General features: G+C 52.2%; 1 long non-coding RNA gene across 1 annotated transcript in view; it reads left to right on the top strand.

The window, feature by feature from the left end:
• LOC138849723 (uncharacterized) overlaps positions 1 to 22,101 on the top strand; it is a 30,026-nt gene extending 7,925 nt beyond the window's left edge. Inside the window, exons 2-3 of the long non-coding RNA XR_011388835.1 lie at positions 21,702 to 21,813; positions 21,966 to 22,101. This is a non-coding gene — a long non-coding RNA (uncharacterized lncRNA). The remainder of the gene's footprint in view (positions 1 to 21,701; positions 21,814 to 21,965) is intronic.
• Positions 22,102 to 23,281: the final 1,180 nt, after the last annotated feature.

The following is a 23,281-nucleotide window of genomic DNA, read 5'->3' as shown; positions in this document are numbered from 1 at the left end:
ATACACCTGTCATGGCACCACGTGGAAGGAAGAACACTGGAAAGAGACTTCTGTCTAGGGTTTGTGGAGAAGGCTTCTTGGGGAAGTTTGGACTTGAACTCAGCCTTGAAGGGTTGCTGCCTACCTCCTCCAGAAGGAACCGTGCCTGCCCTTTGACAAAGCAATCACTCTGCTCCCATTCTTAGCCATCTGGCCTCCCAGGGTTTGATGCCCCAGCCCTGGGGTGAGGCGTGATGATGATGGGTTCGCAAAAGGATGTCTTAGACAGAGACACTTTGCCTCATGTCTGGGGCAACCGGAAGACACTGCGGGTGGTGGGAGACTGGAGACAACCCCCCCCCCCACTTCATAGTTGGCCTCGAGCTGCTGGGGAGAGGGTGTGGGCACTGAGGGGAAGCCCTGAGGAAGGAGGAGACGCAGAGACAGAAGCAGGCAGGCAGGAAGGAGCTGGCCTTTGCGAGGTCATCTGACTTGAGCCCAAGACCCTTCTTCAGCCCCCCCCCCCCTTGTTACATAAGCCCTTAGTCGAATTTCCTGGGCTGCAACAGGAGGAGCCCTACTGATGGCAGAGGGTGGGGTTTGGTATCTCTCATGGAGACCAAGGGAAGGGAAACATCTCTCAGAGTTTGTGTCATGGGCAGGGGGTGGGGGTAGAGGGGACAGGCTATATGAAAAAGTGAGAAAGTTTCCCAAGTCAAAGACACATCATTGGTGCAATGTTTTCCCAAGTTCTGATGTTTTCCTTCGTCCTTCAATACGTGTGTATAAGCCCACTATATGGCAGGCACTGCGTGTATGTTGGGTCTAAGACACTGGAAAGAGAGTTGTGGGGTGGGCATTTGGGACAGCAGCTAAGACATTGCGTGGGATGCCTGCATCCTGTATCTGACTGCCTGGATTTGAATCCGGGCTCTGATCTCAGTTCCAGCTTCCTCCTAGGAGGTGGCCCGTGGTATTCAAATAGTTGGGTCCCTGCCACTCCCATGGGAGACACGGATCCAGTTCTCAGCTCCTGGTTTAAGCCCAGCCTAGCCCCGCCGTTGCAGGCATCTTGGGCTAGGAGAGCTCTTTGTGTCTCTCTGCCTTTCAAATATAATGCAAATAAAAACTGGAAAAAAAAAGAGTCGTGGTCCCTGCCTTTGTGGGACGTACAGCCCCCGGGCAGCAGCAGCCTTGATTGTCAGGGAGATGAAGTGGTGTAGGAGGAGAGGAAGAGGCCAAGGGAGCTGTAACCGGAGCTTCACCTCGCTGGGAGGAAGCAGACGGGAAGCCTGCCCCCAAGAAGGCGACGTTTAAGCAGAAGCCTAAAAGATGAGCCAAGATTCACTTAGTCATCTGGAAGAGGCTCTGGGAATAGTCCATGTAGAGAGGAAAGCGCACATTCCACTGCTGGGTTCTTCTTTTTCCCTTTTGTATTTGTTTCATATACTTGAAAGGCAGAGAGAGAGAGAGAGAGAGAGAGAGAGACAGAGAGAGACAGAGACAGAGACAGACACAGAGAGGGAATACCTTCTGTCTGCTGGTTCATTCCCCAAATGCTAGGAATAGCCAAGGCTGGGCCAGCCGGAAGCCAGGAACCAACTCCATCTGACTCCCCCACGCGGGTGGCAGGGCCCCAGTCCTTGAGCTGCCATCTGATGGCTCCCAGGAAGCACTGGCAGGAGGCTGGTTTCGGAGCGGAGTAGCCAGCCCTTGAACCGGAGCTCTGATGTGGGTTGTAGGTGTCCCAAGAGCTAGGTCATCCTGCTGGGCCACATTCTCCAGCCCTGTAGGACTTCTCAGCGCCTTTAATGCGCAAATTTCCAGAGGGTGGGGGCGTTCCCCAGACTCTGGCACGGGGCTCAGATTGAAGAGCGTCTTATGGGAGAGTATTTAGACTTTGCGGAAAATGAAATTAAAGGAACGTTTGTTTTGGTGCGGCTTTTAGAATCCGGAGCAGGTGTTTAGCTTAGTAGTTAAGACACCTTGTCTCACATTGCAGTACCTGGGTTTGAGACTCAGATCCAGTTCCTACTCCAGCTTTTTGCCAGTGTAGACACTGGGAGGCTGCGGTGATGGCTCCAATAGCTGGGTTCTTCACGCTCATGGGAGACCTGGATGGAGTTCCCGGCTCCTGGCCCAGCCTGGCTGTTGTGGGCATGTAGGGAGTGAATTAGTGCTTGGGAGCTCTCTGTCTGTCTCTCTGTGTCTGTCTCTTTATCTCTGTCTCTTTGTGTCTCTCTGCCTCTCAAATAAATAAGGGGGGCGGGTCTTCCATCTACTGGTTCACTCCCCAAATGGCCACAACGGCCGGAGCTGAACCCATCTGAAGCCAGAAGCCAGGAGCTTCTTCTGGTGTCCCACACACATGCAGGGGCCCAAGGGCTTGGGCCATCTTCTACTGCTGTCCCAGGCCATAACAGAGAGCTGGATCAGAAGTGGAGCAGCTGGGACGTGAACCGGTGCCTAAAAGAGGTGCCCCCACTACAGGCAGTGACTTTACCTAGTAGACTACAGCGGTGGCCCCGAGCAGCATTCTTTTTATTTGTATTTTTTGTATTTATTTTTCTCCCCCCAAAGAAACCTTTTATTTAGGTACTACAGACCTCATGCGTTTCATAAGTACAACTTTAGGAATATAGTGATTCTTCCCACCATACCCACTCTCCTACCCCTCCTCCTCCTCCCTCTCCCATTCTTAGTCCCATTCTCTACTAAGATCTATTTTTGACTAACTTTATACACTTTATATACAGAAGACCAACTCTAAGCAAAGAGTTCAACAATTTGCATGGAAAAAATAAAAAAAAAATTATTCCTCAACAGTCGAGACAAGGGCTGTTCAAAGTCATTGTTCGAAGTTAATTTCACTGTTTTTTTAGAAACTTAATTAAAGAAGCACCCAAGAATGATACATCTTTTTTGAGCACTTAGACATAATTATAATATAACTCTTTGAGGACAGAGGTCCTGCATGGGGAATAAGTGCACAGTGACTCCTGTTGTTAATTTAACAATTAACACTCTTAAGTATGATGTCAGTGACTACCCAAGGCTCTTGACATGAGCTGCCTAGGCTATGGAAGCCTTTTGAATCCAGACTCCATCAGTGTTTAGACAAGGCCATAAGCAAAGTGGAAGTTCTCTCCTCCCTTCAGAGAAAAGTACATCCTTTTTTGATGGGCCCCTTCTTTCCACTGGGGTCTCACTCACAGAGATCCTTCATGTAGGACATTTTTTGTCAGTATCTTGGTTTTCCATGCCTGAAATGCTCTTGTGGGCTTTTCAGCCAGACCAGAATGCCTTAAGGGCTGGTTCTGGGGTCATAGTGCTACATAAAGCGATTGTCATTCTGTGAGTCTGCTGTGTGGACTGCTTCCCATGTTGGAACATCCACTCCTTTTTAATTCTATTTATTATTATTACCAGACCCTTAACCCTATCCATATGATCACTTTAATGCGTAAGATAGTATTTTTACTACCCAGCAAGTTTTTAAAGTTTTTAAACTGTACCCTTAGAAGTAAGTCTGTAGGAATATATGCAGAACTATACAGCTCTATGGTTACAAACGTTATACACTTCATAATTACAGCTTTAGGAGCATGGTGATTCTTCCCACCCACACTCCCACCCCTCTCCCTCCTCCATTGTTCCCACCCGTGCAGCATTCTTAATAGATGAGCAACCGAGAGTGGAGAGGAGCAGGAGGAAGAAGCATTTAGAAGCCGTTCTCTGCCATGATTACTGGTTTACTGGAAAACTCCAGGTCCCCACGTTCCTAAGTGTTTGCCAGCTGGTGGTCAGCAGCACTGGTCAGTCCAGCAGGCAGGCAGAGAACACAATCATCCTGGCAAACAGGAGCTCAGAGGTTTTGGACAGATTTTTATTGTTAATTATTTATTCATTTGAAATGTGGAGTGACAAGGAGAGAGTTAGGGAGAGAGAGAGAACTTCCATCTACTGGCTCACTCCCCAAATGGCCACAACAGCCAGGGCTGTGCCCACGCCCTGAGCATCTTCCAGGTCTCCCACGCGGGTGCAGGGGCCCAAGTGCTTTGGCCATCTTCTGCTTTCCCAGGCCATAAGCAGGGAGCTGGGTCAGAAGAGGAGCAGCCAGGACGTGAACCAGCACCTGCATGGGATGCTGGGACTGTAGGTGGAGACTCAGCCCACCACGCTACAGTGCCGGCCCCTTTGGATAGATGTTTTTGTAAAAAGATGTATTTATTTATTTGAAAGGCAGAGTGACCAAGGGGCGAGTTAGAGAGACAGAAAGAGAGAGAGAGAGAGAGGGAAACTTTCATCCACTGGTTCAGTCCCCAAATGGCCCGAACAACCAGATCTGGGCCAGGCTGAATCAGGAGCCTGGAATTCCACCTGCATCTCACATGTGGGCGACAGCCTCCCTCTGCTGCTTTCCAGGCGCATTAGCAGGGAGTTGGATCAGAAGCAGAACAGCCAGGACCCAAACTGCTGCTCCAATAATGGGATGCCTGCACTACAGGAGGCAGCCTAACCTGCTGAGCCACACCACTGGCCCCTTGGTGCATTTTAATTGCCTGATATTATCATTATTACATATTATATATTATTATGTAATTGCCTGATATTATCCTTCTTGCCCTGACACTGACCCTGTAGAGTGCTGCCTGTAGTTTTGCTCACAGCGTCCACGTGAGTGACACCATCTACCTCAAACCTGTGTAGCCACATTTCATGAAGGGCAGAGAGTGGCAGAAATTTCCTTTCACATCGGTGTGTTAGAACAGATGAAAGGGGAAGTTATTTAAGGGAAAAATAGCCCGCAGCACGCCATTAGTCAGCTTCTCGCTCTTCCGTTGTGTTTGACCTAACGCCCTGACACGTCGGTGATGAGACGGGGCGCAGAGGGTCCTGGGAAACGCACTGTTCCAGAGCGGCGGCTGCGATGATCCCGCTCCCCCACTCAGGTGATGCCTTAGTTCCCGAGGAACCGGCGGGCTCCACTCCACATCAGAGTCAGGCCTGCCCCGGGGGGTTCCCTCGCTATCCCCACGGGGTGCCCATTGCAGCTTGAAAGAAGAATCTCTTAGGAACCCACGACCTGGAATTCTTCTTGTCATTCCCTAGTAATTACAGTTAAGTTGACTGCTCCCCCCGGACACGAACACTCTGCCAGTGCACCCTTTGAAGTCGAGTGAAAGGCCATGTGGATGAGTCACGGTCACCAGCATCCCAGCTCATGGCCAGCCAAGGAGGCCAGTGGGGCACTGTTGGACTGGGAACGAGCACCCTCATTGATTCCAAGTCAGGTCATAATAGGCAGCTCCTGTGCGCCACAGCACTCAGCGTGGGGTGTAGGCGAGTGAGGGTGACAGACAGAACAGCCCACACCATGACTAATCAGACTGCAGCCAGGTCATTGGAGGCTGAGTCGGGGGGCGGGGCACCGGGAGGGAGGGCTGACTTGACTTGAAGACTGAGAAAGGCATCCAGAGGAGGAGACCCCTGACGTTGGAGAATGAGTAGGATTTTTAGAGCAGGACAAAGACAGGTAAGGGAGAGCATGTGAGCCAGTGGTCTTGTTAAAGGAGACAAAAACCAGGAAAAGGAGCTTCTACACCAAGCAATGGTGTGGCCCCAAGACAGGGCATTGGCAATGTTACACTCACTTCCTTATGGACGTGAGCTGGATGTGCCAGGCGCATGGGTGCTGGGTGCTGCCCATGACGCTCAGCCTACCGAGGCCCTAGGTGGTGTTTCCGTCCTGTTACAAGGGGGCAGAGGATTTCAGCGCAGTTCAGCCACCATATCTGCAGATGCAACCAACCGCAAATTGAAAACATTCAAAAAAGAAACAAACACTGCACCTGGCCTGCACCTCTGTGGACGATTTGACCCCTTGTAGATGCTGCAGTCCCAGCCGGGTCTGTGCAGCCCTCAGGCAAAGCTCACCCCTTCTAACCTGCAGCCCGGGTGTGCGAGAATTTCCAAGCCGGCGCTGCGGCTCACTAGGCTAATCCTCCGCCTTGCGGTGCCGGCACGCCGGGTTCTAGTCCCAGTCGGGGCGCCGGATTCTGTCCCGGTTGCCCCTCTTCCAGGCCAGCTCTCTGCTGTGGCCAGGGAGTGCAGCGGAGGATGGCCCAAGTGCTTGGGCCCTGCACCCCATGGGAGACCAGGAGAAGCACCTGGCTCCTGCCTTCGGATCAGTGCGGTGCGCCGGCCGCGGCGGCCATTGGAGGGTGAACCAACGGCAAAAGGAAGACCTTTCTCTCTGTCTCTCTCTCTCTCTCACTGTCCACTCTGCCTGTCAAATAAATAAATAAAAAGAATTTCCAAACCAGGTGAATTTTTAAAAACTCAGATCCTCTGACGCCACCGTCAGAAATGTGGTTTGTTGAGCTCACTTTTAAAGGCTTCCCAAGTGGGTTTGTTGGGGGGGGCATGAGCCTTGCAGGTGTTTTCTGCCCAAACCCGCGGCAGAAAGGATACTGGATAGGATGCACGAGACAGGAGTTCTAGGCCTGTGCCTGCTGCCAGCCAGGTATGTGGTGTGCGTGAGTCTCGTGACCTCTTTGGGTTTCACTCCTTTCCGGGCTGGAAGTTAGGGAACCTGCTGGTTGTGTTGGTCTCTGGGGGCTGAGGGCTGCAGCTTCTGGTAGTTTCTGGAAATCTTGCCTGCTCCTTGGCTTGTAGAAGCAACACCCTGACCTCCGCCTACATTTTCGCATGACCTGTGTGCACTCTTCATGAGGACAACCAGTCAGATGGGGTGATGGACTCACCCTGTACCAGTATGACGACATCTTCATGACCCCGTCGGCAACCCTGTTTCCAAAGAAGGCACCGTGCTGTCTGAGTTCATCATCGGCTGCTCTACCTGAATCTGACAGACTGGGCAGTTTATGAGGAATCAGAGTTAGTTCGCCTGCGGTCTGGAGCCTAGGAAGTCCAAGAGCCTGGTGCCGGCATTTGACAAGAGCCTTCTTGTTGCACCGTTACGTGGTGGAGGAGGTCACAGGTGAGACAGAACCAGAGTGAAGTGCAGATGCCTCTTCCTCTTCTTACCAAGCCACCAGGGCCATCATGGGGACCCCCACTCTCTTGACCTCACCTCATCCTAATCACCTCCCCACCTCCAGACACCGTTAGCAGCTGCACATTCAGTGTCTGCCACATGGATGTCTGGGGAGCACATTGGAAGCACAGCCCGGGGCTGGGGCTTCAACACGTGAATTTGGAGAAGACCCAGCTCAGCACATGAACAAGGTCAGTGAAAAGCACCACTAAGAGGCACCAGAGCCCTCGGACACGGAGTTAGATTTCTGCACCACCAGGAATGTTTGTTACCACGAACAAAATCCTTTCATGCTGGTGCGCTAGAACAGAGTTTATGAAAGAGATGCTTTCTGATTCCACAGAGGCCTGGGTCAGGAAGGACTCCGTAGTGCCCGGTGACATTGCTCTGGTGCAGCCCTGTCTCTGTTGCCCCCAGCGTGGGCTTCTTCCTCCACGGTGCCCCCACAACCCCCAGGAGCCAGCACCTGCAGGGCCCGCTGTACATCATCTCCCTCTCACCAAGCCTCACACAGGTGTGTTCTAGGCTCTTCGTGGGAAAATTTGGAAAAATGACACTAAAACGGACCATGTGCACACCTATGACTCAGCAGTTCCACTCCTAACCTATGACTCAGCAATTCCGCTCCTAGGAAGATTTTCCCTAAAGAAATAATTCAGTGAGTGCCTAGAAATATATTTAGAAATATATCTGTTGGGGCTGGTGCTGTGGTGCAGCAGGTTAAAGCCCTGGCCTGAAGCGCCGGCATCCCATATGGGCGCCAATTTGAGACCCGGCTGCTCCACTTCCGATCCAGCTCTCTGCTATGGCCTGGGAAGGCAGTGGAGGATGGCCCAAGTCCTTGGGCCTCTGCACTTGTGTGAGAGACCAGGAGGAAGCATCTGGCTCCTGGATTCGGATCGGTGTAGTGCCGGCTGTAGCGGCCATTTGGGGGGTGAACCAATGGAAGGAAGACCTTTCTCTCTGTCTCTCTCTCTCACTGTCTAATTCTGCCTGTCAAAAAAAAAAATCAATTAGCTGTCTTAACTGTAACATGAAGGCTAAATAAATAAGAGAAATCTGCAATGTAGAGTTTCAACATGTATGTGCTTCAACATGTAAGTGCACAAATATACCAGTAGACATCGCGGATGTCAAAGGCTTCACCGTGAAGTTTCCATGCAGGAAGACTGACTTCCTGTGTGTGCCCAAGGAGCCCAGACCTCAGTAGCTGCATTGCCACTGCTGATGAGAGCTTCCAAAATGAACAAAGCGAGGTCCACATTTCCTTCAATTCCCCTGGGAAAAGTAGCATATGTTAAAAACATGGAAAAATTAATTGTGTCTAAACTGAAGTTTGGATCTGGGCTCAGATTATTCTTATAAAGCTTTTCAAAGACATGAATGTCTGGTGCATTGATTCAAAACTATGTGGGGTAACCTCCATCAGAGTGACTGGTGTGCATAATGTGGGACACCCAGCGCTCATGGACCCTTACCCACCAAATGCCAGGAACCCTCCAGCCAAAAAAGCCCCCACAGACTTCCAAGTCAGTTTTTAAAAAGATTTATGTATTTATTTGAAATGGAGAGAGAGAGAGAGAGAGAGAGAGAGAGGTCCATCCACTGGTTCACTCCCCAAAAATGGCCACAATGGCCGGAGCTGGGCTGGACTGAAGCCAGGAGCCAGGAGCTTCTTCTGGGTCCCCCATGTGGGTGCAGGGGCCCAAGTACTTGAGCTGGATCAGAAGTGGAGCAGCCAGAACTTGAACTGGTGCCCATATGGGATGCCAGTGCTGTAGGTAGCAGCATAACCTGCTACACCACAGTGCCAGCCCCTCCAATTCAGTTTTTAAAAATTATTAGAGAGAGAGAGAGAGAGAGAGATAGAAAGGTATTCCATCCATTGGCTCAATCCCCAAATGATTACAACAGCTGGAGCTGGGTCAGGATGAAGCCAGGAGCCAAGAGCTCCATCCAGGCCTCCCGGTGGCAGAGACCCAGGCACTCGAGCTGTCACTCAGGTGTCTCCTGGGGTGCACATCAGCAGGAAGCTGGAGTCAGGAGGAGCCTGGGACTTGAGTCCAGGCACTCTTATATGGGATGTGGACATCCTCATTGGAAGCTTAACCACTAGGCCAAGGAGCTGTCCCACCCCACTCTTGGTGTGCCACAGAATGGCTTCTCTGAGAGCCAGCTGCCATGATCTGTGCTTACTGGTAGGGAAAGAAGTCTATGAGACATGCTGTGAAGCACGACAGATGGTGAAATAAAACGAAGCCTTCAGTGTCAACATCTAGCAGGATTACATTTTTTAAAATTTATTTTCTTTATTTGAAAGGGAGAATTATGGGGAGAGAGAGAGAGAGAGAGAGAGAGAGAGAGAGAGAGAGAGACAAAGGCTGATTCATTTCCTAAATGGTCACAACAGCTGGGGCTGGGCCAGGCCAAAGCCAGACGCTTCCTCTGGGTCTCCCCCGTGACTGCAGGGTCCCAAGCACTTGGGCCATCCTCTGCTGCCCTCCCAGGCACATTAGCAGGGAGCTGGATCAGAAGTGGAACAGCTGGGACTGAAACCTGTGCCCATACGGGATGCCGGCATCAGAGGAGACAGCTGAAAGCGCTGTGCCACAGCGCTGGCCCCAATGATTACATTCTTTAAAGTGGGAGAAAAGTACTGCACGGGTGAGAAGTGTGTGTGTGTGTGTGTGTGTGTGTGCTTGTGCACACAGGGGAAACCCGAATGCATGCACACAGTGCGTTAGCCACGGTTGTCTCTGGTGAGCGAGCCTGCAGGTCATGTTCACTTCCTAGCGTCTGTTTTTCTGTACTGATGAACTTTTTTATAATGACCATCAGAAAAACAAAACTCTGTCCATTTGGAAAGTAAATGAAAGGAGAAGGCAATAGAGCAAGTTTTTTTCAACACTGGCGGGACAGTAAGCCTGCGCCCTTGGGTTTTGCACCTGCAATTTCAACCAACTATGGATTGAAAATGTTGTGGGGGGGGATTGCATCTGCACTGAGCACGTGCAGAATTTTCCCCCTTGTCGTTATTCCTGCGTAACAGCCGTTTACATGGCATTTACATCGTATTAGGTAGTAAAAGTAATCTAGAGATGATTCAAAGTATATGGAATGTGGGTGCGGGTCATATGCAGATACCATGGCATTTTATATAAGGGATTGGTGACATCTGTGGATTTTGGTTCCATGAGGGATCCTGGAACCTATCCTCCATGGATACAGAGGACCAACCGTATTGACATTTGGGCCAGTAGTTCTCTTCTAGGACACAGTCCGGTGCTTTGTAGGGTGGGTACCAGAAAAGCCCTGGTCTCCACTGGATGCCAGGAACACTGCTCTCTGCCCAAGTTCTGAGGACCACAAACGTCTGTGGACATTGCCAGGAGGCTAAGTCATCCAGTCGAGTACCATTGCTACACAGGTTAAAAACTCAGGTCTGCACCTGCTGCCTGGGTTCTGATCCCAGCAGCACCACCTGGACCTGCGCAGGCCACTGAGTGAATCAGCGCCATAGACTCCTTGTCTGTACAATGGCTGATAGTATCTTACAGCGTGGCTGCAAAGTTAAATTTAACACGTACATTTAAGTGAGTAGCATATAGGAAGATGCACAGTTAATGTGGGCTTTAAATATCAAAAGGAAAATGTGTAGCCCTAGACAGGGGAAAGGAAATGTCATACTAGATAAACGTGTGTGGTGTGAAGGGGAAACTGGATGCAACAGGCCACCGTCCCCAGCGAATGTCCTCAATTTTCCAAACTGGGCCCCAGAAATTGCTCTTGCCAATTGCCTGATATATTAGTCAATGTTTTGTTGCTATAATGAAATGTCTGACAGTGCGTAGAAAGAATATTTTGGCTCAAGGTTCTGCAGGTTCAAGTCCAAGCTCAGGCAGCCCCACCGGTTTGGCCTCTGAGGATCGCAGCAGTAATGGAAGCTGGGTGTGTGTGCCACAGTCTGAACATTTTGCTCTTTTTGAAATCTCTTCCACCAAATAAAATGACCCATCATTTTTCAGGGATTTATTTTATTTATTTGAAAAACAGAGTTACAGAGAGAGAGAGAGAGAGATAGGGAGAGAGAGAGAAATCCTTTATCTACTGGTTCAGTCCCCAGTTGGCCACAATGGCCGGAGCCAGGATGATCTGAAGCCAGGAGTGAAGCCAGGAGCCAGGAGTTTCTTCCAGGTCTGCCACTTGGGTGCAGGGGCCCAAGCACTTGGGCCATCTTCACTGTTTTCCCAGGCTCATTAGCAGGACACTGGATCAGAAGTAGAGCAGCCAGGACTCTTCACCCATGTGGGATGCTGGCATTGCAGGCTGCAGCTTAACCCATTACACCGCAATGGCGGCCCCTGATGCATCATTTTGAAGGTGGGCCTTCCACAAAGTTCCAGGGTGTGGACACGGTGAGGCCAGGCTCTTTATCGTGGAATAACAAGAATGGCCTTGAGTGTAGGTCCCAATGGGATCTTCATTTCCATCTGAAATCTCAACAGTGTGGTCTTTACTGTCCATATTTCTATCACATTCTGGGCTTCTTAAAAAGAATTTTATTTTATTTGAAAGGCAGAGTGATGGTGGGGTGGGGCAGGGAGGGGAAGGGAAATAGCTTCCATCTGTTGGTTTACTCCCTGAACGTCCACAATGGCCCGGGGCCGGGCCAGCCTGAAGCCAGGAGGCTAGAACTCCATCCAGGTCTCCCCCATTGGTGGCAGGGGCCCAGTCACTTGGGCCATATTCTGCTGCTTTCTCAGGGCCACTATCAGGGAGCAGCCCGGGATACCAGCAGGTGCTCATGTGGGATGCTGATGTCACAGGCAGCCGCTTAACCCTCTGTGCCACAACGCTGCCCACCCCCTCTTCTGGTCTTCTAAGCTCTCTCTAGAATCACCTAGAATATTCCGCTTATAGCATTTTAGACTTTCTCTAGCCTGCTCCTCCAAGCTTTTCCAACTTCTAGTCAGCCAATTCCAAAGCCGCCTCCACCTCCTCCGGTAGAGTTACAGGTGTTCCACGGCGAATTCTTGGTACTGATTTCTGTATTAGTCAGCTTCTCATTACTCTAATGAAATACCTGACGGAGCCTACTTAGGGCGAGAAAAGGTTTATTTGGCTCACGATTCTGGAGGTGCATGCCCAGGTCAGCCTTGCTTTGGCCTCTGTGGAGGGTGGCGGTGGTGGATCATAGAGTGTATGTGGAAGAGAGGCCACACGGGGAGCCAGGAAGGAGAGAGGAAGACCAGGTCCAGCTCGGATTGACCGCAAGCTGTCTTCTGGGAACAGGCTCTGAGACGCGCCCTGGTGACCTCAGGAGCTCCCACAAGCTTCGCATCCTGAACACCACAATTGGATCAAGTTTCCACCTTCTTCTTCTTCTTCTTCTTCTTCTTCTTCTTCTTCTTCTTCTTCTTCTTCTTCTTCTTTTTTGACAGGCAGAGTGGACAGTGAGAGAGAGAGACAGAGAGAAAGGTCTTCCTTTGCCGTTGGTTCACCCTCCAATGGCCGCCGTGGCCGGTGCACCGCGGCCGGCACACCACGCTGATCCAAAGGCAGGAGCCAGGTGCTTCTCCTGGTCTCCCATGGGGTGCAGGGCCCAAGGACTTGGGCCATCCTCCACTGCACTCCCTGGCCACAGCAGAGAGCTGGCCTGGAAGAGGAGCAACCAGAACAGAATCCGGCGCCCCAACCAGGAATAGAATCCGGTGTGCCGGCGCCACAGGCGGAGGATTAGCCTAGTGAGTCATGGGGCAGGCCTAGTTTCCACCTTCTTAGCACAATCAGCCGAGGCTTTTGGAGTGTGAAGTCCCGTGTTCAGGAGGCGAATCATGTTCAAGCCCCCGCAGCCCTGATCTGATAATTACATGTTAATTACATGATAATTACACATCATCCACATGTACCGACACATCACACCGTGCCCTGTACCTGTACCGTTATGACGTGTCAATTGAAAAGAACACCTGGTGATGCATGGTCCTGAACCTGCATTTGAAGTGCGTATTTCCTGCACTCCCAAGTCCCACGGGGAGGGAACCTGGGGGGCTTTGCCCTCATTCACCTGGTCCCCCAGAGGCTGCAAATACAACCATCCGGGCTCTGGCGCACGGGGACCGGGCAGGACGAAGCCATCCTGCCTGGACTGCACACTGCTTCGATGTTCTCTGGGTTTGGCAGGCGCTTAGAGTCCTTCTCCTGGTGTTGGGTGGAGTCATTTCTCAGTGAATCCTGGATGGCCAGCCCCTGACGCAGTTCCAAGACTCAAGTGACGCCCTCTTCTCCAGGGAGCTGCCTCTGGAGCCTCCTGCAGCGCCCGGCCTGGGCTGCCCGACCCTGCAGGCAGCATCTGGGGACCAGCTCGCGTCTGGGCTCCAGGGAGCTGCTCCCTCTGGTAGCTGAAGCCAGTCCTCTGCTCCAGGACTCCGCACTGGTGGTCCCAGCGTGCAAGCTGTGTCTCCGCAACCTGAACCCAGTGGATGCATCCTGAGCCCACCCAGGAGCCCCCGAAGCCCTGCTTCCTAGCCTAGGGCTTGGAGGAGCAGTCTGCCCCTTCCCCTGCGCAGTGGTGAGGGGCGAGGGGCTTGGGGGGACCACGGCACGCCATCATAGCTTCAGGGAGGGCAGTCCCCTGCAGGCCACCCCACCCTTGGCCTCTCTGCAGCGATTGGCTAATCCTGGCAGAATCGATTCCGCATCTCTGTAGGCTGCTGCTCAGCCTGAGTTGCATCTCTTAGGGTGTGGAGGGCAGAGGAAAGAATTCGCTGGGCCATCCCAGGGTCTCACCTCCTGGGTCACCTGCCGCACACACAAATGGGCTGCTCTGCACTTCTGAGGCGTTCCCAGCACACTCCGGGGCCTCTGCTCAGGTCCCAGCCAATACCCAGGCTCCGGGGAGGTTTGCATTTAACAATGACAGGCTCCTTAACCGAGCGGGAGGGATTTTTCTAGAAACTAGGCTGCCGCCGCCTTGCAGCTGCAGGGCTCCTTAGAAATCAGCGCTCAGCCTCAGGGGCCTCAGGCGACAATCACGGGGGAGCTGGGCCGTGCGCTGCCGCAGCAACCTCGGACTGTCCCGGAATGCACCGAATAAAGAACACATTCAGGCGGACGGATTGGAGCCTGCAGGCCTGAAAGAGCCGTTTCAGCCCCCGGAGCCGCCAGCTGCTAGGCAGCAGACAGCTGTCCCCAGACAGGGACACTGTGGAGGGAACCTGGTGGAGACAGAGCTGGCACTTCAAGACGGGGCTTCTAGGTCAAGTTGCTGCAGAGGTTCTCAAAGGGGGTCCCTGGACCAGCAGCACAAGCTTCGCATCACTTGCAAACGAGAAATGCAGACTCAAGGGCCTCCCATGACCTACTCAGCCAGAAAGCCGGGGTTCAGTCCCACACGCCCTCCACGTGAGTCTGACCCGACAAGATTCTGAGAAGGCTTTGCGGAGCCTCAGTGAACAGGGCCTGCACTCACCCTGGGAGTCGCTTTGGACGTGAGCCCCAGGACGGAGACGTGAGCTTGGCCCATCAGTGGGGTGTACCCACCAGGTGTGGTCCCGGAGCAGTGAGAAACTGGTTCACTGTGTGACCAGCTCCTCTCAGACTGCTCGTGGGCTGGGCAGGAAAAGGGCTCTCTGGTGCGCATGGAAGACGTCTGTCATTCTGGACCCAAACGACGCAGCTGGAGTGACCTGTTGGACTTGGCCTGGAAGAAGTGACATCCAGTCCAATCCCCACGATGGCTTCTAAGAGACTGGTAGTGTGCACAGGGTGGCCAGCCTGGACAAAGGGAGCACTCGCCTCCCAGACGGGACATTGCAGGATGCTGTGAGATTTCATCCTGCCACTCAGAACGGTGTTTAGTTTAAAACATATCAATTGTTCATTTCTGGACTTTTGCATTTAATATTTTCAGACTATGGTTGGCTGTGGATAACTGATGCCCCTTATATGGGGAACTACTGTGTACTTTTCTAGAATAAGAGGCAAAATTATACCTACGCTATCATATTAGTAAGATGGAGAAACACAAAATTAAGCCTAGACAAATTTACACTGAAAATGGTGAAAGCAGAGTATTTTGGAACCTTCCTCTCTCCTGTCACTTTGTTTCTTCTAATCTAGATAACGGTTGTTTGGACTTGACTTCTAGAACTAAAAAGACAATTGTGGTCTGAATTCAGGCATCACCCTTTGGGCCACAGCTGCCATTCCTCTTTCAATGGAGAAATACAGTTAGTTCCCTCTTAACGGTCCCATTTATGCTGAGACTACAACAGTCCTGGAAACAGAAGAGTACCTCAGTGTGTTCTGTTTCATTTTCTCTGCATTGTAATTTCCTTTTTTTCTTAAAGATTTAGTTATTTACTTGAAAGGCAGAGTTATATATAGATAGAGGCAGAGAGAGCAAAAAAGAGGTCTTCCATCCGCTGGTTCACTCCACATATGGCCACACCTGCTGGAGCTGGGCCGATCCGAAGCCAGGAGCCAGCAGCTTTTTCCGGGTCTCCCACACAGGTACAGGGGCCCAAGGACCTAGGCCATCTTCCACTGCTTTCCCAGGCCATAGCAGGGAGCTGGATCAGAAGTGGGGCAGCCGGGACTCAAACCATCGCCCGTATGGGATGCCGGTACTGCAGGTGGTGGTTTTACCTGCTACACCACAGTGCTGGCCCCTCTGCGTTGTAATTTCTAGGTTGCTTCAAATATCCACTTAACCATCCCATCCCTCGATTAAAACATAGTTGTCAAGAGTTTAACAGGGCTGGGGCTCCTGGCTCCTGGCTCCTAGCTCCGGATTGGTGCAGCTCCTGCCGTTGCGGCCAACTGGGGAGTGAACCAGTGGATGGAAGACCTTTGTCTCACTCTCTGCCTCTCCTTCTCTCTGTGTGTAACTCTGACTTTCAAATAAATAAATAAATATTTTTAAAAAAAGTTTAATAGGACCTTCAAAACTCATTAAGCTTAAATCACTCACCCTCCAACCAGTTCCGTAAGACAGTTTCACTGGGTGACCCCAGGATAAAGGCACCCCACCCAGGCAGTGTTTCGTTTGCTCTGGGATTATCTTAAACAGGTAGAGTAGTCCCTGAAATAAGCCTTCTTCATAACGTGGTCGATCCACTTCCTATCCATTTCTCTATAAAAGTGGGCTGTTTGCCACATACACGTTCCCTGTGGGGCACGGTTCCCCGTGTGGCAATTACTGGTGGAGGTCTTACCTCTGCCAACGAGGCAGTCCTTCCTGGCATTTGTATTGTCCTAGAGATCCTGAAACTTTGGGCCCAAAGAGCCATGGAAATCTCCAGAGACGAAGCCTTTCCCGGCCCCATGGTGCCCTCTGAGGACAGGCACCCACGCCGCTTCTCCACACCCGCTTCCCCCTTCTTCAGCGTGAGATTTGGCCTTGTTAGTCGACCTCCTTTATTGAAAGAGTGCACTCTTCAGCCGCCGGTAGTGTTGGAACGAAGCGATCCAGACCTGAGTGCGGGTTCTACCACTCGCCGTGTGACGCTGCGTGCTCTAGAGCGTGGTAAAAGGCAAAACCCTTTCCTACGTGTCCACTCCGCCATGTAGCAGCACGAGAAGATCCTTCCTCGTTGCATTCGAGGCTCGCGTGGAAGCTGTGACCTTCCGTTCTTCCCAAATGCTGAGCTCACAAGGGAGAGAATGTGGGGGTGGCGCCGGGGAGGCTGGTCCTCAGGCTGGATCCCACAATGCCTTGCAGCCCACAAAGGATGTCCTCACCCTCTTAGTGGGACCGAGCCTACCCCGCTCTGGAGTAGACAGGGCTCATGCGAGCAAAAACATGGGACCCAGGCTTCCCAGCGGCAACTGCAGTGTGTCGCCAGAGTTTAGGCCTTGTCGGGTTGCATTCGCACTGCACTGTTGGGCATTTGCACTTTCTTGTCTTGCGATTTTGGTAAACTGGAGTGGGCCACCAGGTCTGCGCAGACTTGGAACCAGGCAATGGAGAAGGCGGCGGAAAAAACAGCCTGGAGAGATGACTTTCTGGGTGAACAACAGGCAACCTCAGCAAATAGGACCCGGCAGCCATGGCTCACCAGCCAGTGACCGAAACCCCTCTGACTCCAGGTGGCCACGGTGCTGTCCCAGGAGCCCAGGCCAGCCCAGGCCAGCCCAGGCCAGCAGTCCCCATCAGTGCCACAGTGGGACACTGCAGGCCCCAGCAGGCACACCCACCATGGCCGTCATCTCCCGCAGCCCTTTGAGGCTTTGGGGCATGCAGAGCCCCCTTTGGGGGGATGTGGCTGTCACCAGTAGGCTGCTCAGCGGAAGGGGCAAGATTTTTCTGGGCAAAGCTGGTCTAATGAGTGTTTCTTCTGTATTTTTCTTCCAAAAGTTTGTGGAAAGCATGTAGCATGGAAGAACACACTCTCCACACGCTCGTTTCATTTTTTTCTTTGCACCAAAGTCACATGGATTTCAATTGTACCAAAGTCAGCTTTTCTTTTATTTCCATCTTCTGTGAACTTTTTGAAGTGCCCTCATATATAAACACTAGCACTGACCCTTCTTTGTCTTGGAATATTTTGTCTCAATTGCATTTATTTTCGGATATTTTCATTTTTTAAAAAAAGATTATTTTCTTAGAAGTTTATTTGGAAGATAGAGAGACAGAGACAGTGAACTCTCCCGTCTACCAGTTCACTCCTTAGGTGCCCCCAGCGCTCAGGGCTGCATCAGGCCAAGCCAGGAGCCAGAAACACCATCGAGGTCTCCCACATGGGTGGTGGGGGTCCAGCTCCTTGAGCTGTCAACCCCACTTCCCAGACTACGTGCATGGTAGCAGGAGGCTGGAGTTGGGGGAGGAGCTTGGACTTGAACCCATATACTCTGAGATGAGAGGTTGGTGATGAGGGGTGGGTGTCCCAAGTGGCAACTTAGCAGCTGGGCCAAACACCCGTCCCAAGATCTCTTCACTATTAACACAACTGTATGAGCTCACAGAGGGCCCTGGTGTCTACACAGCTCAGATTCCACCACAGCCGCGGCTGAAAGGTCACTGTGGGACACCTACTACACAGAGAAGGCAGAAGAGAACCCAGAATTACCCCCACTGCCAGGAAGGGCCCCGTGACCGACACCGCCCACCTCTTCTCAGCGTAAAGTCCCCCAGTTGATGTCATATCTTATGTGCCACTGTGGTGCTGGGAAGGGGTCAAGACTGGAGACTATTACGAGATGGGAGAGTTTTATTTTTTATTGCGTGAGCCTTGCTCAAAACGTGTGTCCAATCAGGTGTCACGGTCTCAATGAAGCCCATCAGAGTGTTGCAAACTTTTGTCTTCTTTTACAAAGTATTTAGTTGAAAGAGAAAGAGAGAGAAAGCTTTCATCTGCTGGTTCACTCCCCACGTGGTGCAGCCAAGAGCCCAGAACTCCATCCGGGTCTCCCATGTGGATGCAGGGGCCCCAGCTGCTTTCCCAGGCGCATTAGCAGGAAGCTGGATAAGAAGTGGAGCAGCTGGGACTCGAACCAGCGCCCACATGGGATGCCGGCACTGCAGCTTGCAGGTTAACCCGCTGTGCTACAAAGCCAGCCCCTCCCAACCTGTGTCTTCTTTCCTGCCACTCTGGGATCTTAATGAGTACTTATTTCACCATTAGAATTTGTGAACACAAATGAATACTTTTTGGTATAAATAAAATTTAAGAAACTTGAGGTCCTGGAATTGAGAACATGGGCAAAGACACACAGCGTGGGGGCCTGGAGGGTTTGTTTGGGCAGGCGTGGAGAGAGCTTTGCAAGGGAAGAAGGTGCACTGGCCGAGGGGAGCACACCACTCCCGTAACCTTGGCCGGGAGCTCCTGTCCCCATGGCTTCCAGGTCAGGAGCAGGCCCAGAGGAGTGAGGGCAGGCTCTGGCTGCCTGGATCCGGGCCAGCGATCACGCTGGCGAGCTGCGCCTGGCTGTTGCACTGGGCTGCTCTTGACTTTGCCCTTGACACAGTAGCGCCTGCCGGCGTTCCCACAGTGCGGCTGAGGCTGGCATCCAGGAAGGCTGTGCACCACTGGTAATCTCATCTCCACTCAAATAAATCAGCCCTCGCCAGGGCCCGGTGATGAAGGGCTGGAGGGGGAACGGCAGTGACCTTAGCCGGGTGCGCCCCGTGCTTTCTGGCGTTATGAATAGCTCAGTCCCCAGAGGGGAGACTTCGCAAGTTCACCCTTCGCAGCTACACCCTGGCTTACGACGGGAAAGCTATTCTGAGTAACAATGATTTCCTTCTCCCCGGAGCCCCACGATGAGAAAGCGATCCTTCCTACTTAGGCCTCCGTGTTCCATCAACAGAGTTCTGAGTTCTGGAAAGAAAAATAAATTGCTTTCTAAAGGGCAGTGGGATTTTTGTTGCGTGCGCGGATCATGCAGCCTTGCACTCCGGGCTAGTTTTTCTTGACCTCTGTGAGGATTGCATGCCCCAAAGACATGGCAGGCCATGAACTCTTGGGGAAAAAAAAAAAAAAAAAACCCAATGACCTTCCAGACAGGCTGTGAAATTCTGCAAGGAGTCTCAGAAAACCTCGATACTTGGAACATAGGGCAATTGCCATCAGTGGCTCTTGGATCCAGGCCTTACTGTATTCCGGATGCTCCACACTGTTATTTCTCTGTGTGCCTTCCCTGCCCCACCCCTGCAACCCCACCTGGGCTGTCCTGGGCCAGAAGGGCTGAGCTGGACTCTAAAGCCCCATTGCCCCCTGGATGGAGCCCTACTGCCATCCCAGGCTTTGGAGCTGTACCCGGTTCCCAGGGATTTGGGAATGGGGTGAACAGGAAGCACGTGTTTAGTTGTAGCTCCAGCGCGCCTTGATGAAGACTCGCACCTGCTCGGCCCCTCTGCTCAGGGACTCAGTCTCCCCGTCGCTCCTCATCAGGGGGTGAGCCCAGGCCTGTGCCCCGGTTTCCTCTCTGTAGAACACGAGGGCGAGACCAGATTCTTGGCCCCCAGACCACGGCGTCTGTAGGAGTCACCTGGACAGCCTACTTACAATACAAGGACTGCTGGAAGCCCCCAGGAATTCTGATGTTTGTCCAAAGCTCCTTGATGGTGTTGATTCTGGTGGTCTGCAACCACAGTTGGGAAAACAGCGGACCAGACGGAAGTCTTTGGGGCTAGAGAGTTCATGATGGACCCCAGCCAAGGCACGGACTTGCATTCTCTATGATTGGTGTGAGTGTTCCGTTTACTATCACGTACAGAAAGCATGTTTTAATTAGTGGGTGTTTACAGTCCCTTTGCCACAATTCTGTTTGGAAACAGAGACTAACTTTTTTTTTTTTTTTTTTTTTTATTTTTGACAGGCAGAGTGGACAGTGAGAGAGAGAGACAGAGAGAGAAAGGTCTTCCTTTGCCGTTGGTTCACCCTCCAATGGCCGCCGCTGCAGCCGGCGCACCGCGCTGATCCGATGGCAGGATCCAGGATCCAGGTGCTTTTTCCTGGTCTCCCATGGGGTGCAGGGCCCAAGCACCTGGGCCATCCTCCACTGCACTCCCTGGCCATAGCAGAGAGCTGGCCTGGAAGAGGGGCAACCGGGACAGAATCCGGCGCCCCAACCGGGACTAGAACCCGGTGTGCCGGCGCCGCAAGGTGGAGGATTAGCCTATTGAGCCACGGCGCCGGCTCAAGACTAACTTTTTTAAAAATATTTATTTATTTATTTTTTATTTGAGAGTCAGAGTTACACATAGAGAGGAGAGGCAGAGAGAGAGAGAGAGAGAGAGAGAGAGAGGTCTTTCATCCGATTGTTCACTCCCCAACTGGCCACAATGGCCGGAACTGATCTGAAGCCAGGAGCCAGGAGCTTCCTCCAGATCTCCCATATGGGTACAGGGGCCCAAGGACTTGGGCCATCTTCTACCGCTATCCCAGGACTCAGCAGAGAGCTGGATCAGAAGTGGGGCAGCCGAGACTCGAACCCGCGCCCATACAGGATGCCTGTGCTTTAGGCCAGGGCTTTAACCTGCTGCACCACAGCGCCGGCCCTGAGACTTAACCTAAGGCGAGTTCCTTGGGGCCGAGGAAGGTCACGCAGGGGAAACAGGTGAGGAGCACTGTGAAGACACGACCTTGAAGAGCCATCGTGCAGTCCCCACCCACTCCTGTTTTATTCCAGCCTTCCTTAATTAGACGGGGCAGGCAGTAAAGGGGCAGCTGCCGCCCTACGTAGAAGCAGACAGGGAGCTGGCCTCGGGACCTGCTGGATATGCAGTCTCGTGTCGTCGGGAAACCCACCCTGTGCTCTGAACCGGATTTGGTCCCAAGCTCTTGTAGATGTTTAAGCTCCAGGCATCCCAGTGGAACTGGAGGGTAGAATCTAAATCCAAGGGCGGGGTCGGGGAGGTGGGCCGGTGGGAGGGCTTTTGGCGACTGGGGGCGTGGCCTCAGAAGGCAGTTCTCACGACGGGATTGGGTGTGGAGCCGAGTGGGCCCAGCCTGTCTCTTTGCTCCCTGGTTCCCTGGCTCCTTCCTCTGCCTGTACTCCATGGTCTGCCACTGCCACTCTTGTCAGAGGCCAAACCCATGGGGCTGCCTGATCTTGCACCTGAACCTCCGAACCTTCCTGTCATAAAGTGAGTTTCCTCGGGTATTTCACTGTAGTGACACAAAGCTAACAAACCCCATTTCTTTGGCTTTTTCAGATTTTTATCAGAAAGGGAGGCACTGTCAGCAGCTTCTACCTTGCACTGACAGCATCCAATGTTGGAGCCAAAGACTTGATGAAAATGAAAAGCCTCTGATCACTGGGAACAGGTGAGGATCCCGGCTTGAGTCCCAGTGCAGCTGGGATTCCCAGGGGAGACATCTGTGGACCTTTGACCTGCCAGGTCAAGTACGTCTACAGCGACGGCTCAGGAGCCTCGTGCCACTCACCCATTCGGCAGATGCTCACTGGGCATCTCTAGGTCCTAGGCGTGGACGCCGTGCGGGACAAGTGCCGTGCACTGAGGGACCGTGGTGCTGTGGCTGCGGAGAGCAGGAGGAGCTGGCTGAGGAGCCGACCCCTGGTTGTAGGAGACAAGCAGGTGGAGAGGGCTGGAGCAGCAAGCTCTGAGCCACGCGGCAGGGAGCAGGGGGTGAGTGCCGGCTACTGAAAAATGGTGTTGCGGAGGGGGGGGGGCAGCGATTCCTAGCTCCCTTTGGACAAAGGGAGAGGCCGTGACCTGTCCGTGGGGATGGAGGCTGTTCCCAGAGGTAGCTGCTGAGCTGTGCTGCCTGGCGTGTGGCCTAATGTGCTGCTGGTTACTGAATTCTGCAATGGAAAATTTTAAGCACGTGCTGTTTTATTAAGAAGTTTCTATTAAATTTTCCTTTGACTTGCATTTCCAAATAATAAGCCGAGCGCTGCTTGGTTTAATTTTCAAGTTGATGAAGCTTTCTTTTCTGTTGCTAATTTAAGTCACTTACAGGGAATTTTGATTAATCCGGGACAGGAAGTTTTGTCTTTCTTAATTGAAAACATTTTTGAATCAACAGAACACTGCACTAAATGATTCAGAAAATGACCAGGCTAGAGCTAGGAAAGTCTTTTCCTTGTTTTTATTTAAAAAAGAGCTTTCAAAGGATTCATTTTTCCAAATTCTTACAGTAATGTCACTGAAGAGAGTTACAACTGATTTATCTCTTCTGATTAAAAATAAAAGTCTTCCTGGCTTCTTGTTGTCCACAAGCACAACTCCAGTGATGGTCACAGCCAGTGTTTGTACAGGGCCAACAGGTTGTTGTTACAGGCACTTTACCTTATCTGAACTTCCCAGCATCCTCTACCTGGGGAGGTGGTGAGGGGGTGATCCTGGAAAATGATGCAACAAAACTGACCTCCTCTCACTGTAACATCAGCTGCAATGTGCAGTCACCTTAAACCTCAGGTGTTGACTAACGAATGTTGTGTCAGTCGGGAGAGGAATGAAATCCAGAGTTTTCATAAGGGCCTACTTGCCAGTGCCTGTCTCTTCCTCCCCTGCTGCCAGACCCGCCCACCCAGCCCAGAACACACACACAGCTCGCCCCTGCCCGGGGGCCTTTGCTCTCCCCTCTGCCTGGCGTGTTTTTGTGCCAGGAATCCTCATGGCTGTGTAGCACAGCCTTCCCTACCCTCAGCACCCGCACCGGAGCGGTACGTGTGTTCCCGTTACGTGTGTTGCGCCTACGTTGGCGGCATCAGCATCTCCCAGAGTCCACAGATGGCACTGGAGTTTGCACTTGGTGGTGTGTGTCCCGT

Source organism: Oryctolagus cuniculus, chromosome 5 (genome assembly GCF_964237555.1).
Source record: "Oryctolagus cuniculus chromosome 5, mOryCun1.1, whole genome shotgun sequence".
Classification (NCBI taxonomy): Eukaryota; Metazoa; Chordata; class Mammalia; order Lagomorpha; family Leporidae; genus Oryctolagus; species Oryctolagus cuniculus.
This window is presented reverse-complemented; position numbering and strand designations above follow the sequence as displayed.